The sequence below is a fragment of the Pinus tabuliformis genome, chromosome 6, assembly GCF_031772625.1.
Source record: "Pinus tabuliformis cultivar Carrire ecotype Pingquan chromosome 6, CPIR1, whole genome shotgun sequence".
NCBI lineage: Eukaryota > Viridiplantae > Streptophyta > Pinopsida > Pinales > Pinaceae > Pinus > Pinus tabuliformis.
The window spans coordinates 1,653,833,411-1,653,840,758 of record NC_142292.1 but is presented as its reverse complement, the minus strand read 5'-3'; positions in this window follow the sequence as shown (position 1 = coordinate 1,653,840,758).

The window sequence follows — 7,348 nt, the reverse complement described above, 5'->3', positions numbered from 1 at the left end:
CATGGGTCCCACATAAATAGATTAAACAATATGAGTTTGAAAAGATAAGTACTCAAAGAAAACTTGAGTAAAAGTCATGAATCCAAAATTTGAGAAAAAAATATTTTAGAATTACCTTGTATGAGAAATAGAGGAAGGTACATATATGAGTTTTTGATAAAGCATATATCTATTGTTATGAATGTTCTCTGACATCGCTTCGCTTCCAGTGAGCCTGAGTAGTACCCTAGCGAAGTTGTCTTTTATTCCATACAAACCCAGCCCTGCTGCTAGCAAGCGTCCATAGCCCCAACGGGTTTACTTGTATTTATCATGCTTCCTCTTTTAATCACCCTTTTGATAAGTGAATTTGCGAGCTTTTATTTTATGATGTACTTGAGTGAAAAAGGTGGGATGGTAATAGAGACTTAATTTGATGGATAAAATAATTTCATAATGCTAACTCCAAAAATCCTTCCTCGTGAGTATCAATAAGAGATTTTATAAAGTGGAGGGGTAGGTGGGATCCATTGAGTTAAACTCAAATCATTCTTTCCTTGAAAAGGTGAACCATATCACTTATAAAATATGTGTGCCCCTCCGTGAAAAAGTTTTAAAGCAAGATGGATTTATGGTTCTATAGATACATACCTTTAATGATAAATGAAATTCATTGAAATAGACAAAGTAAATTTTTTCCATGTACACCAACCATTGTGGGGTGAAGAAAAGGCCTTCAACATAAATCAAGGCGGAGTCACCAAAATCAAGTCAAAATTGGAATCAAAAGGAGAAGAACTCCAAACTGAAGTAGAAAAAGAAATCAACAAACCCTAAAATGTGAAGAAAGCGAAAGCTAAAAGAAAAATCCCAAATTTACAGAACCAACTGAAACAAGATTAACTATAAAATGTCTCAACAAATGAATAAAGGAAGAAAATCATGTGTGTTCATCTTATGTTGAGAATCTAGTAAATTTTATCTTGTGGAATTATAAGCGATTAAGCTTATGAATAACAGTGATGAGAGATAATAATCCAACCGAGAAGTCTTTTCATGTTGCAAATTTTCTTGTTTCAAAGAAAAACCCACGTAAAAACATCTTGACAATTTTCAAATAAAAGAAATACTTATGAAAGAAATAAAAAGTTCAGGGGCTCCTGAAATTAGTTCATTTGATGAAAAATTACTACTACTGCTCCAAAACGCGAAAGAAACAAGGAAAATGAATTCCCAAACTGATCTGGTAGGGGTGTTAAAAAGCTCACAAAGACTAGAAAACATATTTTTATATCAGAAAAAACTAAAAACAAAATTGAAACCAAAAGTAAAGAAATAAAAATGAATGAAAGTGGGCATATGAAACTTACCATTGGAAAATTTTGTTTGATATTTACTTGAGAGATATCATTTTCTCCAACAAAAGATAACTTCTTTTAATTAGAATTAAAAGCATGAAGAAGTTGAATTTTCTAAAATTGTATTGACCCAAAATCATCATTTATTAAATCTAAACTAAAGAAAGCAGTAAACTAGAAGAAAGCAATGTTCATGTACAAGAAATATAAAGTAAATAAAATCCATTGGAAATGAGAATTATGATGTGTTTTTGCAGTGATGAATGTTCTCTTAATATTTCAAATTTCATATTCACTCCATGCTTCTCATAAAAATTCAATATTCAAGACCAAAGTTTACATATTACATATCCCTTACATTATTAACGAAAACCATTGAAACTTGATCGGAGGTATTTCTACGCCATCAGACATATTACGTCATCTTGGAGGTTTGTCACGACACTGGAGATCGAAGATATTCTAATTACGTCATATCAGAGGTTTCAATGCCATCAAAGATCAGATATATTAAGATATCCTAACATTTTGAAAGGAGCCATGAGGCAACAAAAACTTTGAGGTCCGATAAGATTGTGATCGGAGGGATTAACGTATTAGGCATCAGAGGGGTTAGATATATCAAGGACTTGTGAAATAAAACTTACGATATTTACACATTATGATATCGTACGAGCCTTTTATTATTTGATATTTGAATGTTTTTTGGAGGAAATAATTTTTGAAAGTTTAATTTATTTTCACTTCCGATATCGAAAGTAGATATTTTTAAATGAAATTTTTAATAAAAGGAAGCTCATAATCAATATTGAATAAAAATATAATATCATAACTCAGATATTATAATATTTCATGAAGACTTCTATGAGATTTTGAGATCAAGGATTTTGAGCAGATAAAATAAATCATGACTCGTGGATCTCAGAGAAATGCCTCAGAAAATGTTTTTAAATGGTTCCAATATAACTTAATCTTGAGAATCTGATAACAAAAAGTGAACAGCAGAAAATCAGGATTCTGATAATTACCAGATAGAAAACCTGAATGAATTTTGGAAGGAGAAATGCGACTGAAGGGGATGTAAAATGTATGAACACAATGGAAAATATTTTTATTTAACTCGACCAAAATATCATGGATAAGATCATTTGCTGCAAGAGTTTTGTCCATATTTTCCTCTGTTTGTAGAAAATCTAAGCAATAAAGAGTGTAAGCATTGATTTTAGCTGCATCGATGAGAGGCAGAGTATAATTATTGACTCATATTTCTAAATGTAATAACTTAAATTCATGTGGGTCTACACAGATCAGCGTATTGGAAGAAATATATTGAAGAAATCATTTAGCTATACTTTAGAAAGTTATGATATATGAAACATCTGATAAATCATATTTAAAGAAATAATGGATAATAAGCAGAGGTAGGAAGTGATATTAGAACTTTTATATCACTGATAGTATGTCGGGGATTTAAAGAGAAAGCATCTGATATGAAAGTCCCGATATAGGCTGAGGATGGGAATATCATATATCGAAATATGAGGTATCAAAATTGATGAGTATAGGATATTTTGAGATATCAGGAGTTTTGAGCATCGCACACTTTATAAGTTACGATATTTGCGAAGGCTGATATGCCAAGTGCAAGTTGTGGGGCCGATAACACTTAAAGTATTTAATTTAAAAGGAAGCCCCCGACTCAACTTCGCCTTTTAACAAAAGCCTCTTTGATAATTATATTAACTATTGGGCATATTTGACCAGGGAATGATTTTATCGTAACTTTCTTATGAGGAAAGTTATGATATTATAAGGATCTAATATGAATCTTCTGATAATGCATTAATTAAATATAAAAGAGCCTATAATAGTTTTAATGAATAGAAGTAAAACTAAAGAATACCCAAACTCTGATTAAACAACAAATACTTCCCTGGACATGTTGCAGATTATAAAGGATTGACTACTTGCTTATGTCATGTCTACAAAAATCAAGCCAATGAAGACTTGCAAAATAAACAAAATAGAAATAAGAAGTAAACTATGAAAAGAAAAAACTAACAACAGATGAAAATGAACTTGCTAATGCATACCTAGAAGAATATTGACGATAAATTTACCTTATCAATCTTTAAGTTCTCCCATGCATTTCTCAAAATTTTCATATGTTCAACATCATCTCCTTATTCAATCTAAAATGCTAAGTAATGAGCTATTAATTGCATCCACTTCAAATTTACATCGGAGGACAAGAGTGGTGAAAATGAGCCTTTTAAAAATACTCGTGAATACAAAATTGCCAAGCCATAGAAATTCCTTGGAATTTCTTCATATATGATTTTATTACAATTGTTTTTTAACAATGTGATGATGTTTTTGCAAAAAACAAGACAATCAAGTGCTTTCAGAAGTGTGTATGATTCGACTATATAAGAACTCTTATATTTTCAAAGCAACTTTGACAGAAAAGGAAAGGGGATGCCAAGAAAACTAGGATTCACTAATTTCTTATTAAAAATATGCAATAATGAAATAAATTGCAAATAGAAAAAGAATCTAATCTAAATTAATTTATTCCTATTGTTAACTCAATGAAAAGAAACATGACTAATATAGTCACATTTCCAATGTAACCATTCTTTGATTCTAGCTCTTGCATTTATGTAGAGGTAAAACGTTATTAACAAGAATATAGTTAAAGGAATAAAAATAAATTTGAATATAGAATGTATACTAATTGCTATGATATTTACAAGAAGAAACTTATTTACAATCACATTCCCTTGAGATGTCATTTCCAGCTAAATTTCAATTAGATCATAGAAATCTGGATGGATTTCCATTAATGATTGGAAGAGGTTTAAAAGAGGGGATAATAGGCTAGATTGTGGAAATGAACTTTTAGGTACAATGGCCTGTATGTAAGTCTTATGTACATATATTAAATTATTAACAATCTTCAGTTTAGGAAAATTTTCCAAATGTCTTTCAAATGTGTGAATGAAATATGGATGGAAGTCGGATATATTCTATAGAAGATCATTAATTAAATTATATTTTTGGTCATATTATAAAAATTCACTCTCTTGTTGGTACTGCTTTTGAGAGAAAAGGAACAAGTGATAAGAGATTAACTTTAATTGAAATTGTAAGAGTAATATCTCCCGATGTTCATAATTATGATTTAAAACTTCATTTTCCCATTCAGGCAATGCATCAATTGAGTGTTCAATACTGAACTGCTCAATATGCTAGCATAAGATATTTAAAAATTGAAAATTGAAAATAGAAAACAAATCTGAAATCAAGTAAAATAAGTGAAGGAAAAATAACAAATTCAAATCGCAATTTATAGTAATATTACAATCACTGTTACAACACAACTGGCACTGACTTGAAGTAATTTCCTTTTCACAAGAATTAGCCAGAATAATGAAATTAGAATTATTACCAACATCAACTTGTGAATTAGAGAGAGGGTCATGATTATGAATAGGAATGAGAGCTTGAGCATCATAAGATTCATAGATTGGGATGGTTTCTTGAATGCTGAAATCATGAATATGATAATTTGTTTGAAAATGAGAATTAATTGGAACAATTTATGTATTGAGTTTCTCTTCATTTTCAAGTATAACTTGATTTGGAACACGACGATTCAATGCATAAGATTATAAATCAACATATTCAATGTTAGAGTAATTATCACAAATGGCTTCATAATGTTCTCTAGAATTCCCTTCACTCCAAAATGATGCATCAAGACAAGAAGGAATAATAAACACTTTTTCATTAATGCCAGAACAATGATCAATGAATGATTCTTTATCTTGATAGAAACTAATTAGCAATTGATTTATATCATCCTCTTTGTTTTCTGGAATAATATTAATGTAAAGAGGGGATAAATTGCTATCGGCAAGCATATCAAGATAAAGAGAGAAATGTGAGTCTAAAGAAATGAATTTAAAAACATCTCTATTCATCAATACTTGTGCATTTTCTTCATTATAAATTTTATGATCATCTGTCTACTAATGATCTCTTGAAGACTATCATTTGGATGCCCTAAATTTGGCATTTGATCAACATGATCAAATTCAAAAATTTTTGCAGCAGGTTGCATATTATTGAAAACTTTAATTTTTACCTATATCTGTTGATCTATAATCTGATTTTCTGAATTTAATTCATAGTGATTTTCAAATTTCATGGGAAGTGGTCCTTCAGGTTTGTTTTTTTATTTCTTCTTGAATTTGTTTATCAAATTCTTATTTGTGATAATGGATCATTAGAATACAAACATGATCTGGGAATTAAAGAACAATGAATGGATTTCAACATATTCTTTTAGCGAGTTTTCAAAAATGGGGGTTAGCCATTTCAAAACCTTGTTTAAAGCTCCCTCTAAGGCCACCATTGCTGAAGTCATTCACGTGGCTCAAGTATTTTCCATCTTTGCTGATGAGGATGATAATGATATCCTTATGGGCCTTGTTACAAAGGGTGAAGTGGAGGGAGTTCTACACTTTATGCAAAAGGAGAAGAGTTCAGGTCCAAATGGTTGGATAATGGAATTCTTCCATCATTTCTTTGGCCTAATTGGGGATGACCTGGCTCGACTAATGGAGGAGTCCAGAAGTAGAGGGTTTGTACATGGCCCTCTCAATTCAACCTTTTTGGATTTAATTCCAAAGTCGGATGATCCTCAAAGCTTTCATGATTTCAGACCCATCTCCTTGTGTAATTGTACATACAAAATAATCGCCAAAAATATTACAAGATGATTCAAACCAATTCTCTAAAAAAATATTTCTCAGGAACAATTTGGTGTGAAAATTTCTACACTCAAGGAACCCGTACTGCAACAAAATTGAATTTACTTCTCCTACTTGATTTTAATATACATTATCAAGTTATAATCTTAAAAATACTAAAGTAAATTACTTCTTCTGCCTACACCAATTTAATTTGATTACATGAAACAAGAAACTGAACAAAGAACAAGATACATAGGACACCGTTATTTTTGGACAAAGTAGTTCCCGGAAAAACCCAATTCGAGAAAACAGGTGTGGCAGCTCTGCGGGTTTTATATTATTAAGCAGTAGTTCTGAATACAATGTTGGATTCCCTCTCGACAATCTAGTTATAGAGAAAAACATAATGGCTGAAAACTGAGTGGGATTACCTCACTTGACCCGATAGTTTCCGGCTTATCCGGTAGCAGAACAAGCAAACCCCCAACTATCTCTACTGGCCCTGCGCAGGCTCCGTGTTAGCCTCAGAGGCTTTGCGTCAGCCTTGTGCTATCTCTTCTACCTCTTGGAGCTCCTGCGTGAACCTCTCCTGGCATTTCTGGTAGCTCCCTGGTAGTTCCAAATTTCCACGTGAAGGTAGCTTCCCTTTTGCATTGGCCCTTCTGGCTTTGCGTCAAGCCTGCATGGGCCCATACTGGCCTAAAGTCATTCCATCTAGGTGTTCCGTTGTCTCCACTAGTGGCTCTCTGCCTCTCTGCCCAGTATTCCTGAACTATCCCTACCCATCTACTGTAGAATGATCACTTAGTTCGAATTTTTCAGCTTCCAAGTCCCAAAAATTTCGAACACTAGAGAAATTCCTTCTCTTGGTGTGTTCCTGAATTAACCCCAAGCCTCCTTCTTATAATTTTCTCATTTAGACTTCAACAGTCAAGATTAAGTCTCTAGTCATTGACTAAGATTAAAAACTTGACTTGATCCACTTTCTAGAACATTCTCACCCATATTTTGATTAATACCCATTAATACTTTAATTTTTCTAAGTTTAGACTTAGGAACCCCATTAAAAATATTAATTATTTTAATAAAATACAATCTGGGTGAAATTTCACCAAATGGTTTCTAGGTACTTTAGAATTCATGTGCCTTAGACTCTCCACCAAATTTCATGGATAGAGCACATCCGATGATACAAAAAACTAACAATCCTTCTTAGCAAGGATTGTGCTCTAACAACAATGTCCAAGTGCA